Below are 23,117 nucleotides of genomic sequence, written 5' to 3'. Positions count from 1 at the left end.
TGAAGGTATAATGGGGTCATGGAGAGCAGCTGAAGCTTGGCATTGTGTGGCAGGGTTGTAGTCCCCAAAAAGAGCACAGGAGAGGCTATTGGTGAAAGTGCAACCTAGTTGTAGCAGGAGACCCCAGCATTCTGAAGACACCACTACCATGGGATGACCACCGTGGGGCAACTCTAGCTGTGGAGTGGAGCCAGCACCTATTCTCTTTTTAAATGTAGTGCTGGCAATTGGTGATGCCTGTGTATATATGATGGACAGCCTATCGGGGGATGCATATGAAATAAACTGATTTCCCCTCCCTAAATCAGCCATTGCTAATTGTGTTTCCATTACAGTCAGAGTCCAAGAGCCACTTCCCCATCACTGGTGGAGTTTGGGCTGGGTGAGTTATATTCAGGTCTTGTTTGTGCAATCTCAATACCTATGAGTTCATGTGTGCAATGGCCCCATAATATCCAGGAAAATATCATTTTACTGAATATATTCACTACCTGTGTCTTTTCCAATCTTTCCATGCCCTCTAATTTAATAATGACTGGGACTTGTCATTCTCAAAGGATTATGACATAGATGTCTAATTTCGAGCTGAGTATGCTATGGTCTCTTACTCTCTTCACATTCATGAGTTATGGGTCTCGTCTAGTATTAAAGTATGATTCTCTGGTAGAGGTTGAAAGACGTACCAGTATATGTTTAGAAAGAATTTAGGGGGCAGTTTATTATTCTGACCATTAGCAGAATAATTAAGTTCTTTATTTCAGTTTTACCTATTTAGTCAAAGGCTCATGCTCCAGTTAACAGTACCCAATATGATTTCTGCCTTGTGCTACAGGCTTTGTCTTCAATTAGAAAGTGGTTGGTTAGACCCCAACCATTCCCGGTACTACTGCACCATGGGCATATCTCGCTAAGCGGTTCATCATTGTAAAATAGTTTTCGTTATTATGTGTCATTAAATGAAAATAAATAAATATTCTGAAACAAATGGAGATAAATTCTCATCAAAGCTATACAAACCATACACAGATGCACATTCTGAACTTTTAAAAAAAAGATTTATTCATTATACATAAGTACACTGTAGCTGTTATAAGACACACCAAAAGATCTCATTACAGATGGTTGTGAGCCACCGTGTGGTTGCTGGGACTTGAACTCAGGACCTCTGGAAGAACAGTTAGTTCTCTTAACCACTGAGCTATCTCTCCAGTCCACACATTCTGAACTTAAATCACAAATTTTAAATTAAAAATATATATTGAGTGATAATCATAATGGAATAAATATGACCAAGAAAATAATCAATGAGCTCCATGTGAGGCTAGTAGAAATTGTGCAAAGAGATAACTGACTATAAGTAGGTCAGGTAAAGGCGATAGAGAAGTTGTTTAATTGAACCAGGGAGAAATGACTCATAAACTATGTGACTGGTGCTGGACTTATGGTTTCAAAGATGGATGCAGGTAGTTTTTAAATATAGAAGACAAAAAGCATCTCACCAAAGGTGACACACTATGAAAGTGGATTTGAAGACCACCAATCTTGGAGCTAAGCTTCTAGGTGTGCAGATGGCTAGAGGTAGGATCTTAATTTCCTCCTGTTAAATTAGAAGTGTAATTCAAAATGCACCCAGACAATTCTACTTCTTTTCAAATTGCTAGAACCCATAATTGGTATTTGAACTTCTGGATTTGTTTACACACACACACACACACACACACACACACACACACACACACTGGGAAAATGCACACACATGCACATACACATAGTGATACCTACTGAGTCAATATAATTATACTGTTAGTTACAATACTTAAATAATTCATCATGGGTTACTCATAACTATTTCCAAAAGTCCCTTAAGTGTGCAATAAGACTCCATATTTATCCTGCTTTCCTGGTCCCTTCACGAGACTTCCAAAGTTCCTCATGACCTAAGAACTGAACTGTGAATAAGGAGCCTAATAGAGAATGCTCTACATCTCTGCTTCTCCAACCCCTCAAACTTTCTAATTATCTGGCATTTTATTGGATGTGGTTTAATCCAAATCAACCTGGTTTGCTTTTATATGCACATTTATGTTCAATGTTTTTTGTCTTTTTGTTTACCTTAATTTTTATTAATGAATATATTCAAAATTTTATATTTGTTTTCTGCATTTACATCATAATACCAATTCTTTTATTCTTAATAAAATATTATGAGAACCAAAAGTATCTTTCATATTATATATTATATTTTTGGTTTACTAAACATTTTTTGAAGAAGATTTGAGGCAAGAACACATATATCCCAGTTCTGGGATTTACTGTGTAGCTATGGATGACTTTGAATTTCTGATTCTCTTTTCTTATTTCTAGAATTACAGTCAGTCAGCACCACATTTGTCTCAGTTACAAATCTTTTATTAAATAACAAAAATCTTTGCATGTGATTAATATACTTTCATCATTTCTATTATTATTGAGACCTAATCACTCACAAAAGTTTATTGTGGGGATTTTCTGAAATAAAGCAGAAAAATACAAATTTGTGATATTTTAGAATTTATTGAAGTAATCTGGGATGTATTGCAAATGAAAAGAGTAAAGATTTCTCTAATATTAGTCAATGTTATTTATTCAATTTTTAGCTATAATGTATGTAAGAGGTTTCATATGGATGCACAGATAATCTTGAATGGCATTTTCTCATTTATAGATAAGACTCAATTAATTGTTCATTCATCAATGAAATAATTTGTTAGCAATAAAGGTGGAATAGATCCATAAAAGAAAACCTCCACTTTAAATTTAATGAACCAAATTAGTTATACTTTTATTATACAAGAAACAGCATGTTAAAACTTTAGCAAAGCTGCAAGTCTTTTTGAAAACTGTCAGGCAAGTAAGAAAATTAAGTAAGTCAAGGTAATTGAGAGGAAATATCAGTAAAGGGCAATCCATAGATGCTTGCAAAAATATAAGCTTTCAGGTTCATTAATTCGTACTCTATGGACTAATGACTATAATAAACTAGAAATGAATCAATTTAAACAAAATCAAACTTCTGTTGGTAATAGAAGTAAAAACCTAATGCATAATAATGAACAGATGGCTATTATTGCCTTTGTCATCGCTTGTCCTTGTTCCCTAATGTCTAATATATTGAGTCCCTCATTTAGAATGAACACTAGGAAAAAAGGTACTTCAGTTGTTCCTAATAACAGAATTGTATTCATAAGAATTCATAAATGCTTAAAAGACACACACACACACACACACACACACACACACACACAAACTTACTGGTAGTGGCTCATATTCCATTAGAATTTATTGATGTAAAGTATTAAAAATCTCATGTTTTCACCAGAAATGCAAAGGATTCTGATAAGAATACAGGTCAAGAGTAACAAGATCAGTCCATTTAAAAAGGAGTAGGATCAGGTGTGCAGGTTAGGGGAGATGTGGGGGGTGGGCTGAGAAGTATGAAGGGTCAGGAATTTGACCAAAGGTGTGTAGCAGTGACGGATGGGGAACTAGGGGTAACCAGTAGAAAACCCCAAATGCAAGGAATGCAAGAGATTCCCAGGACCCAACTGGGATGACATTAGCCAAAATACACAACAAGGGAAGACAGAAAGTGTAGAGACCATATTCAGTGGTTAAGCACTGCTACTGGTTGAGAGATGGGGCCACCTACCAATCTCAGAAATATTAATCCAGAATTGTCCCGTGTATAGGAAATGCAGGGACAAAGAATGGAGCAGAGACTGAAGGAAAGGCCATCCAGAGACTGCTCCACCTAGAGATCCATCCCATATACAGACACCGACCCCAGACACCACTGTTGATGCCAAGAAGTGCTTGCTGACAGGAACTTGGTGTGGCTGTCCCCTGAGAGGCTGTTCCAAAGCCTGACCAATACAGATGAGGATGCTTGCAGCCAATCATTTGCTTGAGAACTGGGACCCCAATGAAGAATTAGGGAAGCACTGAAGGAGCTGAAGGGGTTTGCAACTTTATAGAAAGAATAACATTATCAACCAACCAAAGTTTCCCGGGACTAAACCATCAACCAAAGAGTAAACATGGAGGGACCCATGGCTCCAGCTGCATATGTAGCAGAGGATGGCCTTGTCTAGCATCAATGGGAGGAGATGGTCTTGGTCCTATGGAATCTTGATGCCCCAGTGTAGAGAGATGCTAGAGTGGTGAGACTGGAGTGGGTGGGTAGGCGTAGGAAGCACCTTTATCCAAGCAGGGGGGAGGGGGATGAAATAGTGGGTTTGTGGAGGGCAAACCAGGAATGGGGATAACATTTAAATGTAAATAAATTATATATATATATATATATATCAAAAAAAACCAAAAAAGTCTCCTATAACAAAATTTGTTACACTTTGTTAGTAAACAATGTAGGTCAAGAACAACCAGATTATTTTAATTTAAATACACACACACACACACACACACACACACACACACACACACACACACAAATATCTTCTACAATAACTTGGTTACAATTTTCTAGTAAAGAAGGAGAAAGGCTGGGGTTGGAGTTGGCTAATGATAATTATGGCCACATGGTGAAAGGCTATATAGAGACCTAGTACATTATAAACTAATTACAACAGGTATATAAAAGATTTTGATTTGAAGTACTTTGTGTGATTGGATAATGCTCCCTTCAGAAAATATAGTTTTTAAATATAAATCTCAGTGCTGGATGTGAGATATATTATATTTGAATGAGTTATTGTCAGTGGAGGTCCCAGGATCTCCAAATCTATAATATTATTCTTTGTAGTGCACTGAAATCCAATGATTAAAAGACCAAAATAGTCACCAAACATTTTAAATATAGAACACACAAGAATCAAGTTGGAACTGAGCCTCATTCTCCCCCCCTTCTTATGTTTAATACTATACAAGACGGACTAGTTTTCTTCTGGGGAAGAAAACACATCAATTTTCCTACCCAACGGTGGGCCCCGTGTGATGCAGTACTCCACTATCAAGCAAAATATGCCACTTGGTGTAATAGTAGAATGTTTGAATAGGAGGTATGCAAGGTAGTTTTAACTGCCAAGTTGGCACAGCTTAGGATAGCCCGGAAAGAGTCTTAATGAAGAATTATCTAGAACAAGTTGTCCTGTGGCTATGTCTGTGGGGAATAGTCTGTAGTGTTAATGGAGTGTGGGCAGCAGTGTTTCATGGTCCAGTTCCTGAACTGTGTAAAAGTGAATAAAGCTAGCTGAGCAGAACAAGCAATCAAGGACAGTTTTTTTTCTTTGCTCTTGACTGTTGAAGTATGTAACTTGCTCATTTGAATTGAACAGGATTTGTTCACTAGGGTACATAATACCATTCAAGACTGCCAAAATGTGGAAGCTGCAAAAATGTCCATTAATGGATTTAGGTAAAACATAACTCATCCAATACAACAGAAATGTAATGCTAGAATATTATAAATCATTTATGAGTCGATTGCTCAACACTGAAGAAATAACATGTCAATTTAACAATGTTCTAACCTGCATAAGGATGACTTGAAAGATTACAAAATTGGAATCTTATTTCTTCAGTCTTGAGCAATTGATTAAGGGGCTGGTCTGTAGCTTGCTTTCTTCTGTACCATTTTATGCATATTCATTCAATTCGCTTTTCTATTTAATTGTTTATTAAAGGTTCTGTTGCTAGTTCTTTTTGGTTTTTCTTTTCCTTTGCTATATTTTGTTCTGTCCCTTTAGTTACTGTGAGAGAAAATTTTCGATGTTAATGACATCCTCCCATATTTAAAAAGATGCTTTGATAGACCTGGTATTCTTCTATTTTATAGAATAAATATCTCTACTTTCAATTACCTTCTAAAATAGGGAAGAATTTATTTACTTTCTCCATGAGGAAAGTAAATTTGAGTGACTCCATTTACGCGTTCCTTAAGGGGAATAGATATTCCTTTGCACATTATAATCCCAAGTATTTTCTATTCTCTTTAATTATATTTTAAAAAATGCAGTGTGTGTGTGTGTGTGTGTGTGTGTGTGTGTGTGTGTGTGTGTGTGTGGTGTGTGCAGACCATTGCCTAAAACTGAGTTATGCTCTTTCTTGTCACATATACAGTCTAACATCTTCCCAACATTTCAATTCATTTAGATCATTAACTGCCTCTGCTCTCTTCTTCTAGTCACCTTGATTATACAGTCACAAAACTGCAAACCAGTGCTCATTTAAAAGATTCATTTATAGATATAATGATTGCTCTGAAACTTTGTTCTTTTACTCCTCCACAATAATATTAATATTCATAGCTTCTGTTTATGAGAATATTCAGCCAGCCTTCATTAATCATTATCTTAATCTTCTAGTTTCTGTAATATGACAAGGCATATTATTTTTCTTCCCCACAATTCTTCCTTTATGACATCTGGAATATATAGGAGTGTCTGAAGACTGCAATTGCATATAAATCTGCAGTTATCTCACAATATATCCTACTTTGAAAAGGAATGTAATTTAGAATACAATGAAAGAACATCTACCTCATTGAAGCTAATTAGGAATGCAACAACTTCTCTCCAGGAACCACTATGTGACTTAAAAACAAAAAATTACATAACTTCTGAGCCTTGTGCAACTCTCTACCTTGCAATTACCATTGCTTTATGTTAACTCCCTTGAAGGAAAACACTAGGGCATCTACACTCTCATATTAACTTGGTGGGATCACTGTAAGGAACTACATCAAACTGTATCTGATGACAACAGAAATATGTCTCTCCTGATTAACAAGCATGGAAATTTGAATAATAATGTCAATAAGACTATGTGCCTTCTATACATCTTCCTGTCCTACATTATATCAGTGAGTTCCTTGTGTTTTAGTCACATCCAGTCCAGTGTTTGGTTATATTATTACATGGCATTTCCCCCTTGAATGCCTCTGCACTTGTCTCCTTTTCACAAAGACACAAATTCATTTTGGATACTGGACCACCATAATGAATTCAACTGTAAAGACACCAATTCTAAATATGTTCAACTTACAGGTAATAAGGAATTAGTAATTCAACACAACTTATCATGGGGGCGTTTCTATTTGTTTTTCTAATGTTTTGATAAAAACACCATGGTCAAGGCGACTTGGAGAGGAAACTGTTCACATTAGATTATGGTTTCAGAAGGTTAGCTGCATGATGGCAAATTAAAGAGAAACTGCTTGCTCACACCTGGATCTACAACCTTAAAGCAGAGAGAGAACAAGGGGAATTGTACGAGACTTTTGTTTTGAGTACAGATAGAGAATAAGAGTTTATTCAGGGCATGGGGAGGGGAGTTAAGAGGGTAGTAGAAGCAGAGAAAGGCAGAGAGAGAGAGAGAGAGAGAGAGAGAGAGAGAGAGAGAGAGAGAGCGAGCCATGAGCACGTGGAGAGAGGGGGAAGGGAATGGAGAGAAAGGGCATAAGGGAAAACAAGAACAAGAGCAAGAGTAAGACCACAAGAGTTGCATGAGACTTTTAAGACTTCAAAACCCACTCCAGAGACACATTTCCTTCAACAAAGCCACATCTTTAATCCTTCCCAAACAGTTCCTCTAACTGGAGACTTTCTATTCAAATATATGTACCTATGAGCATACATACTCTTTCTTATTCCAACCATCACATTCCACTCCCTGGCACCCATAGCCTCCTCACCATAATGCAAAGTAGATGTATTCCAACTTCAAAAGTCCCCACAGTCTTTCACAGTCTAACAATTTGAAAGGTCAAAGGCTATATTGAAACTAAAACCAATCTCTTTATATTATAACCCCTTGTAAAATAAAAAGCTCAATTCTATGACTCCAACATGCAATGGCACAGAATACATGTTATTGTTCCAAAAGGTGGGAATCAGGGTATAATGAGGAAATAACAAACCAGAGTGAGACCAAACCCGAAGAGTACAAACTCCAAATTTTGTAAGTCTATATCAGATGATAAAGACACTTAGTCTCCACAATTTCAGCTAGGTTCCCTGAAACATACATTACTCTCTTGTACTAGTACCATTCTTTGTGGTCAAGTTTCTTTGGAAGATATTCCATGTCTTTAGCACCTCTAACATCTTCAGTCTCCAATGCAGCCCCAACTTTTATAGTTTCACAAAATGGTCTTATAAGGCTTTCATGTTGGGACATCCCTGCAGCATGACTAACCTCAACAATTAATCTTTAAAAAAAAGATTTATTTATTTATTTTCTGTATATAAGTACACTGTAGCTGGCTTCAGACACACCAGAAGAGGGCATCGGATCCTATTACAGATGGTTGCGAGCCACCATGTGGTTGCTGGGAATTGAACTCAGGACCTCTGAAAGAACATTTAGTGTTCTTAACTGCTGAGGCATCTGTTTCCCTCTCAACAGCTAATCTTAACCCTGGAGAAATATTTCACAACCACTTTACTCATATATTCTTCATGTTTCAAAGCATACAGTACACATCTTGATCACCAAGCAGGAGGCAGAGCAGAAACACTGGGAATTACTCTGGTCTTTTGATACCTCTAAGACCAACCCCAGGGATCCACCTTCTTCAAGACTACAGCACCTCATACTTTCCAAATAGATCCACCAACTAGATTCCAAGTACTCAAAATATATGAGCCTAAGGGACCATTCTCTCTCAACCCGGAAAACAGGTATACATCAGTTAATAATGCATGTTTTCTTCCTGCCTTCAGAGCTGTGTCACAAGTGGGCCCTACATTTATGGATTGTAGTTCATTCCACACATAGAGTCAAAATGACAACTGAGAATATCCATCCCCCAGTGAAAGGATTACAGATTAATTTAGGTTATCACGGGTGATAGACAATTAGGACCCAGATGCTCAGAATTGCTTTCAGACCCCAACAAGAATAACAGAGAATACTGAAAAAGGCACAAAATAAAATTATTATTGAAAATATTATTGAAAAAATTCCTCTCTTTCTACTTATCTGGTAGTAGACTCATAGAAAAGAGAAATCTGAAAGAAAAGATATTTGGATTGGGTTAAGCAATTTCCTAACAAAATCTCCTTATTTAAAAGAAATTATTTCCAATAATCATGAAAAGATATGAAAACTTCATCAATTAAAGTAACACATTTATATAAATTAATAGTGCTGAAATTTTTTCTGTAGTAATTTTATACATCACAGTATAACAATTCCTTAAAATTCCTTAGCCTCTCTTTTCAGGATCTGCTTAAAAATGAAAAGGTATATTGTAAATATAAACTTCTCCAATACTCAAAAATTCAGACTTAACAAAATGTATTCCTCTAGTTTTTCTGACTATTGTCCTTGTTCCAGCAAATAATTCAATTAATTTACAATTTTTCCTTTTCAGAGAGACAACAAACATTTTAGACAGTAAGGAGAAAGATTTTATACTACATAAAGTATTTTCAACTCCTTTTAGAATTACAAACATATAGAAGATACTCAGAAATTGTCTCCCTAATAGCTAAGCAAAGTATAATATCCTGGGAATAATAGGTTTTAACTCCATATTAAGGTTTATATGGCTTTAATATTAACTAAACTTTAAGTATTTTATATTTTAATTAAAACTGATTAAAAATATAAAATAATTTAAGCTGAACTCCCTTGCAAATGTAATTAATAATATGAATGAGCTGATAATGACATTTTAAATAAATGAATGCTTTTTAATCCTTATAGGTCACTTGTACTTTCCATTATTAGTATAATTACCGAATTTGATATTTTCACTGTATTAATTTTTCTGGATTATATTATAACATGACTTTGAAATGTCTTTGAGGTAAAATATGTGAGTAGCTCTGAAAATAAACAATTCCAATTGCATTTATACTGTAAGACTTATTTTTAATAAAAAATCTAAGCTTACCATAGTCCAAATACATTTTATGAAGGATCTAGTTGGTAACATTTCATATAATTAATTCTGTTAAAATATAAATCAAAACATTTAAAGTGATGATTCCTTAAATTTATCAACATTTAAACTCTCTCCAGCAGAGAAATCTAGACAACATCAGAGGAATTAACATGTGACAGGAATTACTCTGAGAGTAATATGGAGACGTGGTTGTCAGTCAAATACCGGTTTTATTCATTTATTTATTTTATATTGGGACTGGGGAAGCACAAAGAAGCATGAGTAAAAGCAGAAGTTACATGGAGATGACATAACTTGGAGCTTATCATTCTTTTCATAGGCTCAAGATATGCTTCAGACAAACTCCTCCTTTCTTAGTCTTTCCTCTATTCTTGTGGCCTCCACTCTTTCCTGTGGAGGCAGTTATACTTCAGTAATACAAATATTAACATAGGAGTCATGTTTCATATCTTCTAATAATGTTCTATTTTCTTGAGATTTAGGGCCAAATATGTTAGTGTGCCCTTTAAGATGGCCCACTGTCACGCCCTTTCCCCAATAGCCATTTTTCTCAGTATCTTTTTGATCAATGTCACTATTCCTGTCCCACCTCCCCACTCCAGTGGTATAAACTGCAATGGAAATTCTTCAGTATCATTATCTTACCTTTCTCTGTATCTCTGCTCCTGTTTATATGCTAAACTGAAAATACATTTTAAACAGTTTTTATTATTATTATTTTTTTAATAACTTGAGTATTTCTTATATACATTTCAAGTGTTATTCCCTTTCCCGGTTTCCGGGCAAACATCCCCCTCCCCCCTCCCCTTCCTTATGGGTGTCCCCCTCCCAACCCTCCCCCCATTGCCGCCCTCCCCTCATAGTCTAGTTCACTGGGGGTTCGGTCTAAGCAGGACCCAGGGCTTCCCCTTCCACTGGTGCTCTTACTAGGATATTCATTGCTACCTATGGGGTCAGAGCTCAGGGTCAGTCCATGTATAGTATTTAGGTAGTGGCTTAGTCCCTGGAAGCTCTGGTTGCTTGACATTGTTGTACTTTTGGGGTCTCGAGCCCCTTCAAGCTCTTCCAGTTCTTTCTCTGATTCCTTCAACGGGGGACCTATTCTCAGTTCAGTGGTTTGCTGCTGGAATTCGCCTCTGTATTTGCTGTATTCTGGCTGTGTCTCTCAGGAGCGATCTACATCCGGCTCCTGTCGGTCTGCACTTCTTTGCTTCATCCATCTTGTCCAATTGGGTGGCTGTATATGTATGGGCCACCTGTGGGGCAGGCTCTGAATGGGTGTTCCTTCAGTCTCTGTTTTAATCTTTGCCTCTCCCTTCTCAGCCAAGGGTATTCTTTTTCCTCATTTAAAGAAGGAGTGAAGCATTCACATTTTGATCATCCGTCTTGAGTTTCATTTGTTCTAGGGATCTAGGGTAATTCAAGCATTTGGGCTAATAGCCACTTATCAATGAGTGCATACCATGTATGTCTTTCTGTGATTGGGTTAGCTCACTCAGGATGATATTTTCCAGTTCCAACCATTTGCCTACGAATTTCATAAACTCGTTGTTTTTGGTAGCTGAGTAATATTCCATTGTGTAGATGTACCACATTTTCTGTATCCATTCCTCTGTTGAAGGGCATCTGGGTTCTTTCCATTTTCTGGCTATTATAAATAAGGGTGCGATGAACATAGTGGAGCACGTGTCTCTTTTATATGTTGAGGCATCTTTTGGGTATATGCCCAAGAGAGGTATAGCTGGATCCTCAGGCAGTTCAATGTCCAATTTTCTGAGGAACCTCCAGACTGATTTCGAGAATGGTATTACCAGTCTGCAATCCCACCAACAATGGAGGAGTGTTCCTCTTTCTCCACATCCTCGCCAGCATCTGCTGTCACCTGAGTTTTTGATCTTAGCAATTCTCACTGGTGTGAGGTGAAATCTCAGGGTTGTTTTGATTTGCATTTCCCTTATGACTAAAGATGTTGAACATTTCTTTAGGTGTTTCTCAGCCATTCGGCATTCCTCAGCTGTGAATTCTTTGTTTAGCTCTGAACCCCATTTTTTAATAGGGTTATTTGTTTCCCTGCGGTCTAACTTCTTGAGTTCTTTGTATATTTTGGATATAAGGCCTCTATCTGTTGTAGGATTGGTAAAGATCTTTTCCCAATCTGTTGGTTGCCGTTTTGTCCTAACCACAGTGTCCTTTGCCTTACAGAAGCTTTGCAGTTTTATGAGATCCCATTTGTCGATTCTTGATCTTAGAGCGTAAGCCATTGGTGTTTTGTTCAGGAAATTTTTTCCAGTGCCCATGTGTTCCAGATGCTTCCCTAGTTTTTCTTCTATTAGTTTGAGTGTGTCTGGTTTGATGTGGAGGTCCTTGATCCACTTGGACTTAAGCTTTGTACAGGGTGATAAGCATGGATCGATCTGCATTCTTCTACATGTTGACCTCCAGTTGAACCAGCACCATTTGCTGAAAATGCTATCTTTTTTCCATTGGATGGTTTTGGCTCCTTTGTCAAAAATCAAGTGACCATAGGTGTGTGGGTTCATTTCTGGGTCTTCAATTCTATTCCATTGGTCTATCTGTCTGTATCTGTACCAATACCATGCAGTTTTTATCACTATTGCTCTGTAATACTGCTTGAGTTCAGGGATAGTGATTCCCCCTGAAGTCCTTTTATTGTTGAGGATAGCTTTAGCTATCCTGGGTTTTTTGTTATTCCAGATGAATTTGCAAATTGTTCTGTCTAACTCTTTGAAGAATTGGATTGGTATTTTGATGGGGATTGCATTGAATCTGTAGATTGCTTTTGGTAAAATGGCCATTTTTACTAAATTAATCCTGCCAATCCATGAGCATGGGAGATCTTTCCATCTTCTGAGGTCTTCTTCAATTTCTTTCCTCAGTGTCTTGAAGTTCTTATTGTACAGATCTTTTACTTGCTTGGTTAAAGTCACACCGAGGTACTTTATATTATTTGGGTCTATTATGAAGGGTGTCGTTTCCCTAATTTCTTTCTCGGCTTGTTTCTCTTTTGTATAGAGGAAGGCAACTGATTTATTTGAGTTAATTTTATACCCAGCCACTTTGCTGAAGTTGTTTATCAGCTTTAGTAGTTCTCTGGTGGAACTTTTGGGATCACTTAAATATACTATCATGTCATCTGCAAATAGTGATATTTTGACCTCTTCTTTTCCGATCTGTATCCACTTAATCTCCTTTTGTTGTCTGATTGCTCTGGCTAGAACTTCAAGAACTATATTGAATAAGTAGGGAGAGAGTGGGCAGCCTTGTCTAGTCCCTGATTTTAGTGGGATTGCTTCAAGTTTCTCTACATTTAGTTTAATGTTAGCAACTGGTTTGCTGTATATGGCTTTTATGTTTAGGTATGGGCCTTGAATTCCTATTTTTTCCAGGACTTTTATCATGAAGGGGTGTTGAATTTTGTCAAATGCTTTCTCAGCATCTAATGAAATGATCATGTGGTTCTGTTCTTTCAGTTTGTTTATATAATGGATCACGTTGATGGTTTTCCGTATATTAAACCATCCCTGCATGCCTGAGATGAAGCCTACTTGATCATGGTGAATGATTGTTTTGATGTGCTCTTGAATTCGGTTTGCCAGAATTTTATTGAGTATTTTTGCATCGATATTCATAAGGGAAATTGGTCTGAAGTTCTCTTTCTTTGTTGTGTCTTTGTGTGGTTTAGGTATAAGAGTAATTGTGTCTTCGTAGAAGGAATTCGGTAGTGCTCCATCTGTTTCAATTTTGTGGAATAGTTTGGATAATATTGGTATGAGGTCTTCTATGAAGGTTTGATAGAATTCTGCACTAAACCCGTCTGGACCTGGGCTCTTTTTGGTTGGGAGACCTTTAATGACTGCTTCTATTTCCTTAGGAGTTATGGGGTTGTTTAACTGGTTTATCTGTTCCTGATTTAACTTCGATACCTGGTATCTGTCTAGGAAATTGTCCATTTCCTGAAGATTTTCAAGTTTTGTTGAATATAGGTTTTTATAGTAAGATCTGATGATTTTTTGAATTTCCTCTGAATCTGTAGTTATGTCTCCCTTTTCATTTCTGATATTGTTAATTTGGACGCATTCTCTGTGTCCTCTCGTTAGTCTGGCTAAGGGTTTATCTATCTTGTTGATTTTCTCAAAGAACCAACTTTTGGTTCTGTTGATTCTTTCTATGGTCCTTTTTGTTTCTACTTGGTTGATTTCAGCTCTGAGTTTGATTATTTCCTGCCTTCTACTCCTCCTGGGTGTATTTGCTTCTTTTTGTTCTAGACCTTTAGGTGTGCTGTCAAGCTGCTGACATATGCTCTTTCCTGTTTCTTTCTGCAGGCACTCAGCGCTATGAGTTTTCCTCTTAGCACAGCTTTCATTGTGTCCCATAAGTCTGGGTATGTTGTACCTTCATTTTCATTAAATTCTAAAAAGTTTTTAATTTCTTTCTTTATTTCTTCCTTGACCAGGTTATCATTGAGTAGAGCATTGTTCAATTTCCACGTATATGTGGGCATTCTTCCCTTATTGTTATTGAAGACCAGTTTTAGGCCGTGGTGGTCCGATAGCACGCATGGGATTATTTCTATCTTTCTGTACCTGTTGAGGCCCGTTTTTTGACCAATTATATGGTCAATTTTGGAGAAAGTACCATGAGGAGCTGAGAAGAAGGTATATCCTTTTGCTTTAGGATAGAATGTTCTATAAATATCCGTTAAGTCCATTTGGCTCATGACTTCTCTTAGTCTGTCGACATCACTGTTTAATTTCTGCTTCCATGATCTGTCCATTGATGAGAGTGGGTTGTTGTAATCTCCCACTATTATTGTGTGAGGTGCAATGTGTGCTTTGAGCTTTAGTAAGGTTTCTTTTACGTATGTAGGTGCCCTTGTATTTGGGGCATAGATATTTAGGATTGAGAGTTCATCTTGGTGGATTTTTCCTTTGATGAATATGAAGTGTCCTTCCTTATCTTTTTTGATGACTTTTAGTTGGAAATTGATTTTATTTGATATTAGAATGGCTACTCCAGCTTGCTTCTTCTGACCATTTGCTTGGAAAGTTGTTTTCCAGCCTTTCACTCTGAGGTAGTGTCTGTCTTTGTCTCTGAGGTGTGTTTCCTGTAGGCAGCAGAATGCAGGGTCCTCGTTGTGTATCCAGTTTGTTAATCTATGTCTTTTTATTGGGGAGTTGAGGCCATTGATATTGAGAGATATTAAGGAATAGTGATTATTGCTTCCCGTTATATTCATATTTGGATGTGAGGTTATGTTTGTGTGCTTTCATTCTCTTTGTTTTATTGCCAAGACGATTAGTTTCTTGCTTCTTCTAGGGTATAGCTTGCCTCCTTATGTTGGGCTTTACCATTTATTATCCTTTGTAGTGCTGGATTTGTGGAAAGATATTGTGTAAATTTGGTTTTGTCATGGAATATCTTGGTTTCTCCATCAATGTTAATTGAGAGTTTTGCTGGATACAGTAACCTGGGCTGGCATTTGTGTTCTCTTAGGGTCTGTATGACATCAGTCCAGGATCTTCTGGCCTTCATAGTTTCTGGCGAGAAGTCTGGTGTGATACTGATAGGTCTCCCTTTATATGTTACTTGACCTTTTTCCCTTACTGCTTTTAATATTCTTTCTTTATTTTGTGCGTTTGATGTTTTGACAATTATGTGACAGGAGGTGATTCTTTTCTGGTCCAATCTATTTGGAGTTCTGTAGTCTTCTTGTATGTCTATGGGTATCTCTATTTTTAGGTTAGGGAAGTTTTCTTCTATGATTTTGTTGAAGATATTTACTGGTCCTTTGAGCTGGGAGTCTTCACTCTCTTCTATACCTATTATCCTTAGGTTTGATCTTCTCATTGAGTCCTGGATTTCCTGTATGTTTTGGACCAGTAGCTTTCTCCGCTTTACATTATCTTTGACAGTTGAGTCAATGATTTCTATGGAATTTTCTGCTCCTGAGATTCTCTCTTCCATCTCTTGTATTCTGTTGGTGAAGCTTGTATCTACAGCTCCTTGTCTCTTCTTTTGGTTTTCTATATCCAGGGTTGTTTCCATGTGTTCTTTCTTGATTGCTTCTATTTCCATTTTTAATTCCTTCAACTGTTTGATTGTGTTTTCCTGGAATTCTTTCAGGGATTTTTGTGTCTCCTCTCTATGGGCTTCTACTTGTTTATTTATGTTTTCTTGGAATTCTTTCAGGGATTTTTGTGTCTCCTCTCTATGGCCTTCTACTTGTTTATTTATGTTTTCCTGGAATTCTTTCAGGGATTTTTGTGTCTCCTCTCTATGGGCTTCTACTTGTTTATTTATGTTTTCCTGGAATTCTTTCAGGGATTTTTGTGTCTCCTCTCTATGGGCTTCTACTTGTTTATTTATGTTTTCCTGGAATTCTTTCAGGGATTTTTGTGTCTCCTCTCTATGGCCTTCTACTTGTTTATTTATGTTTTCCTGGAATTCTTTCAGGGATTTTTGTGTCTCCTCTCTATGGCCTTCTACTTGTTTATTTATGTTTTCCTGGAATTCTTTCAGGGATTTTTGTGTCTCCTCTCTATGGCCTTCTACTTGTTTATTTATGTTTTCCTGGAATTCTTTCAGGGATTTTTGCGATTCTTTCAGGCATTTTTGAGATTCCTCTCTGTAGGCTTCTACTTGTTCTCTAAGGGAGTTCTTCACGTCTTTCTTGAAGTCCTCCAGCATCATGATCAAAAATGATTTTGGAACTAGATCTTGCTTTTCTGGTGTGTTTGGATATTCCAAGTTTGTTTTGATGGGAGAATTGGGCTCCGATGGTGCCATGTAGTCTTGGTTTCTGTTGCTTGGGTTCCTGCGCTTGCCTCTCGCCATCAGATTATCTCTAGTGTTACTTTGTTCTGCTATTTCTGACAGTGGCTAGACTGTCCTACAAGCCTGTGTGTCAGGAGTGCTGTAGACCTGTTTTCCTCTCTTTCAGTCAGTTATGGGGACAGAGTGTTCTGCTTTCCGGTGTGTGGTTTTTCCTCTCTACAGGTCTTCAGCTGTTCCTGTGGGCCTGTGTCTTGAGTTCACCAGGCAGCTTTCTTGCAGCAGAAAAGTTGGTCTTACCTGTGGTCCCGAGGCTCAAGTTCGCTCGTGGGGTGCTACCCACGGGCTCTCTGCAGAGGCAGCAACCAGGAAGACCTGTGCCGCTGTTTCCGGGAGCTTCAGTGCAACAGGGTTCCAGATGGTCTTTGGCTTTTTCCTCTGGCGTCCGAGATGTGTGTGCAGAGAGCAGTCTCTTCTGGTTTCCCAGGCTTGTCTGCCTCTCTGAAGGTTCAGCTCTCCCTCCCACGGGATTTGGGTGCAGAGAACTGTTTATCCGGTCTGTTTCCTTCTGGTTCTCGTGGTGACTCAGGCACAGGGGTCCTGCCGCTCCTGGGCTCTCCCCTACGGGAGCCCAGAGGCCTTATACAGTTTCCTCTTGGGCCAGGGATGTGGGCAGGGGTGAGCAGTGTTGGTGGTCTCTTCTGCTCTGCAGCCTCAGGAGTGCCCACCTGACCAGGCGGTTGGGTCTCTGAAGGACATCTTGTTATTTTTCCAAGTTCTGGAAATCATAAATAATGATAGACTAAACATTCTTAAGCAGGCATTTATTTTGGACATATTTTGTCACCATTGACCAAGGAACATTATTATGTGTCACATACTGAATAGCATATCTCACTTTTAGGTAAATGTCAAAGTGGGTGAACCATTTGTGTAATTATCAATAATGGAGTTCTTCCTGATCTGTATCCTTGCCAGTAACCAGGGTTGATAATGTTTGGATGTTCACCATTTGAATACATATGTAATGGTATTGTTAATTTCTAATATTTCCTGATGGCATAGTATGTGGCTCATTTCTTCACATACTCATTTATTGTGTGTGCATATTTAATGATGAGGTCTCTTTTAGACCTTTCATTATTTTGTTTGATTCGGGTGCTTGAAATCTTCTAGATAGAGTCTCACTCTGTAACTCAACAAGGCCTGAAACTTACTCTGGCAATCTTCTTGCATCAGCATCCCAAGAGCTTCGATTGCAAACTTGAGCCATTGTGATTGGTTGTTTTGCACAGATAAAAATTATCTTAGTATTTGTTGATGAGTAGTAAGAGTTCTTTGTATAATTTAGATAACATGGTATGTTTTGAAATACATATATTTTACAAATGCTTACTCATAGTCTATTTTGTCTTTTCATTCTGACAATAGGCTTTTATAAATGATAATCGTTTCCATTTTCTGAAGTTAAGATTATGAGTCTTTGAGCTGGAGAGATGGCTCAGAAGTTAAGAGCACTGTCTGCTCTTCCAGAGGTTCTGAGTTCAATTCCCAGCAACCACATGGTGGCTCACAACCACCTATAATGAGACGTGGTGCCTTCTTCTGGCCTGCAGTCTTACATGCAGGCAGAACAATGAATACATAATAAATAAAATTTTAAAAATAGATTATGAGTATTGCAATTCTTGATCATGATTTTCATAATGATATCTAAAATACTATCACCATATCCAAGGCTTTTCTATTTTAACTTTTAAACATTTTGTTCATTTTTTTTTTATTAATTTGAGTGTTTGGATTTATGCCAACAGCCTATTTTCAGTTTATTTTTGTGAGAGTTGTTAAGTATTTGCCTAGATTCATTTTGCTGCAGGTGGATGCCAAATTGTCTCTGCTGCATTTGTAAAACTTTTCAAGATGTCTCAAGGTAGAAATTGTAATCAGTTTATGAGATACTATAGAATTTAGCAGATGGAAACTTCAAAATGGTATGCAAAACTGAAGTTCTAGGGCTGACTACTCTGAAACCCTCCTATATATTTTGGGACCAAATTAGAGTTCCCCTTTGCTTCTTTTATAGTATACTAATTACTCCACTGTGGCTTTACTTTATTGCATTTATTCATTACCTAGATCACTTTCTTCCATATATACAGTGCGCTAACAATTCTCTTGTTATGACCATGACACTTAATAAGTATTTGTCTAAGGACTATGTATCTAAACTTAACAAACAACAAATCTATAACAATACATACTGAAACAGTGAATAAAAATCAAAGCTAAGTTTAGTTGAAGGAATTACCCAAAGCATTAACCAAATGAAATTTATTGGTCATAATTTCTGGATAAGCTTTGTAATTCACAATATGCTAGGGAAAAATTAATGTTTGTGTCAACAGAACATATTTCTGAAGATATGTGCACACAAATTAATCTAAAACAGATAATGTTAATTTTTGTTCATGAAAGTTTTATGAGCTAAAGTGATTGCATGTGTATGTGCACACACACATGATAAACTGTATTCTTTTATAATTTATGCAAATATTTATACTTAGTATGCACATACACTTTAATTACAAAATGAACTGGAATAATAAATATAGAATACTCACAGAAACATTATCAGTTCTAGAAACTGTAGACTATATTGTGTTCTTGAACAATAATGCATGTGACAAAATCAGACAATATCAATAGTTCAAAAAATAGCATCTGATTAACTGCAGTGAAATATATAAGATGAGATATGTATAAAAGGAAAATCAGGAAGGCAAGATAGATTTATCACTAGTTTTCTCAAAGTACTTATGTATTTATAGAAAAAGACTATAATGTTAAAATCAGTTTTCTGAATCTCACAGTTAAAGAAAAGTATGATGATTTATGGCCCCTAGAAAGTAAAATTCCTAGTAAATACCCCAAATTAAGACCTTGAATATATTCTGAATTTTTTGAATAATATCCACTCATAAATGAGTATGTATCATGTATGTCCTTTTGGGTCTGGGTTATCTCACTCAGGATAATGTTTTCTAGTGGGAAAAATTTGCCTCCAAAATTTATGATGTCCTTGTTTTTAATAGCCAAGAACTACTCCAATGTGTAAATGTACCACGTTTTCTAAATCCATTCCTCTGTTGAAGGGCATCTGTGTTCTTTCCAGCTTCTGGCTATTATAAATAAGGCTGCGATGAACACAGTGGAGCATGTGTCTTTTTTATATGTTGGGGCATCTTTTGGGTATATGCCCAGGAGTGTTACAACTGGATCTTCAAGTAGGACAATGTCCAATTTTCTGAGGAACCAACAGACTGATTTCCAGAATGGTTGTACCAGCTTGCAATCCCACCAACAATGGAGGAGTGTCCCTCTATCCTTTCCAGCTACTTTTGTCACTTGAGTTTTTGATCTTAGCCGTTCTGACTGGTGTGAGGTGGAATCTCAGGGTTGTTTTGATTTGCATTTCCCTGATGACTAAGGATGTTGAACATTTCTTTAGGTGCTTCTCAGCCATTCAACATTCCTCAGCTGAGAATTCTTTGTTTAGCTCTATACCCTTTTTTTAAATAGAATTATTTGATTCTCTAGAGTCTAATTTCTTTAGTTCTTTGTATATATTGGATATTAGCCCTCTATCAGATGTAGGATTGGTAAAGACTTTTCGCAATCTGTTTGTTGCCATTTTGTCCTATTGAAAATGTCATTTTCCTTACAGAAGTTTTGCAATTTTATGAAGTCCCATTTGTCTGTCAATGCTTGATCTTAGAGCATAAGCCATTGGTATTCATTTCAGGAAAATTTCCCCTGTGCCTATGTGCTCCAGGCTCTTCCTCACTTTCTCTTCTATTAGTTTCAGTATGTTTGGTTTTACGTGGAGGTATTTGATCCCCTTGCTCTTGAGCTTCCTATAAGGAGATAAGAATGAGTCGATTTGCATGCTGACCTCCAGTTGAGACAGCACCATTTGTTGAAAATGAAAATGCTCTCTTTTATCCATTAAACAGTTTTAGCTCCTTTGTCAAAGATCAAGTGACCATAGGTGTGTGGGTTCATTTCTGAGTCTTCAATTCCATTCCACTGATCTACCTGCCTCCCTCTGTACCAGTACCATACAGTTTTGTTTTGTTTGGTTATCACAATTGCTCTGTGAAACTGATTGAAGTCAGTGATGGTGATTTTCCCAGAATTTCTTGTTGTTTTTGTTTGTTTGGTTGGTTGGTTGGGTTTTTTTTTCCTGCTCTTCCAAAGGAATGTACTAGTTGCACTTTCTAACTCTATGAAGAGTTGAATTGGAATTTTGATGGGATTGCATTGAATCTGTCGATTGCCTTTGGCAAAATGGCCATTTTTCCTATATTAATCCTGGCAATCCATGAGCATGGGAGATCTTTCCATCTTCTGAGATCTTCTTTGAATTTTTTTTCTTCAGAGAGTTGAAGTTCTTGTCATACAGATATTTTTACCTTGCTTGGTTAGAGTCACACCAAGGTATTTTATATTATTTGTGGCTATTGTGAAGGGTTTTCCTAATTTCTTTCTCAGCCTGTTTATCCTTTGAGTAGAGGAAGATCACTGATTTATTTGAAATCTTATGATGTTCAGGTTTTAGATAAAGAACTACAGGCGATTAATGTGTACTAAGTGAGGAAGAAGCAACCCCTCCTAAGGATATTATCTCCTAATTGCTTATCTAATCCCCACTCATCAACCCTGAAATCATATACACACAACCCACATTATGTGGACTTGTCAGCTCATATTACCTGTTTATGTTTCTATCTATTTATCTAACTAATTACATATCATTTAGCTAGCTAGCTTGTCTCTATCTCTGTATATTTACTCTATCTCTACTTACTGGATTATCTCTTATCTATCATTTATTTGTAATCTATTTATCTATGTAACAATAATTGTCCACGAGACCATAAATTTTAGAGGAAGTGTGACAAGCATGTATATAGGAAGTGACTAAGGGAGGGGACACGGGAAGTGTTCACATAAGGCAGGAAAGGTGGAGGAAGTGATGTAATTGAATATTAAAAATACTAAATTCAATGAAAATCCAAAGAATTCAGGAGAGAATTTGGAACTGAAACAAACAAAATCAATTAATTATTTTAGAGTGAGCCATAAGTAAACTCAAGGAATTCTGAGTGAATCTAGCAACGTTTCAACATAAAGAAAAATGAAACAAACTGAAACGCGGGTAAGAGCTGTGGGGAAAGCGTTTCGAAATGATAGAAGCAAATTCAAGCAAAGAGTATGAACTACCTATTGGCTACAGGGAAGAGATCTGATGCACATGCACTTGCTATCAAAGGAGAATGACGCAAACCTTGGAAAGAAGCAAGTCTTGCAGAGACAACGGTTAAGCATTTGCTAATAATTTTAAGTTGTATTGAGGTACAGATTCAAGGTCTACTAGAAACTGCAAACAGGGTACATGTAAAATAAGTGACCACGAAACCATAGCTTGTCTGCTTTAAGTCAAAATGTATCTTTTTAAACGTAGATGTAGCCAGAAGTAATGGCTAACCTTCATATTTTGGGTGAAGATGCCTCTTCCCTTAAGTTAGTTTCTTTATATACGGTTAACATTGAGCCTGTGAGAAATTTGGTAAGACCCATTCTCTCTCTCTCTCTCTCTCTCTCTCTCTCTCTCTCTCTCTCTCTCTCTCTCTCTCTCTCTGTGTGTGTGTATGTGTTCAATTTCTGAAGGTATAGGATATTTCCAAATATCTGTGGCTCTTTTGCATACTTACCTATATCCCTGACATAGCTTTTCACCTTTACATTTCTAAGACATGAGTCAGGTATCAACAACCTTCTGAAAGTACATATTCAGAAAACCCATTGTTTGTTTTGGAAGAGTGCCTATACCCTCCCTCTAATGTTAATGTTAAGGAAGTGGTTAAAGGCAAAATCACTTATTCCCTCATAGGTTATGGTAAATAATAGATATTTAAGTGGACATGTAGTCATGTCTGTGTGTGTGCATGCATTTGCTAAGTGTAACTGAGGACCTTGAAACATATTAAGAAGTAAAAATATAAGATATTTTTATTTTAAATACTTAATTTGTGTGTGTGTGTGTGTGTGTGTGTGTGTGTGTGTGTGTGTGTGTGTGTGTGCCACATGTGCTTCGATGCTCACAGAAGTCAGAAGAAGGCATTGGATCTCAGGAATCTGAAGGTACAGATGATTGTGAATCACGTGACACTGGTCATGGAATCCAAACTTGGATCTACTGCAAGAACATCAGACACACTTAATCACTGAGTCATTTCTCCAGTCCTAAGTGTTTTCTGTTTTAAAATACCCAAATAAGATTTGTTGTCCCGTAAAAGATAAATAAAAGGATATAGAAGTAATTCAAATTAAGTACTTCAATGACATTATCTTGAAT

This window comes from Rattus norvegicus, chromosome X (genome assembly GCF_021556685.1).
Source record: "Rattus norvegicus strain SHRSP/BbbUtx chromosome X, alternate assembly SHRSP_T2T, whole genome shotgun sequence".
NCBI lineage: Eukaryota > Metazoa > Chordata > Mammalia > Rodentia > Muridae > Rattus > Rattus norvegicus.
Note: the sequence above shows the minus strand (reverse complement) of the source record.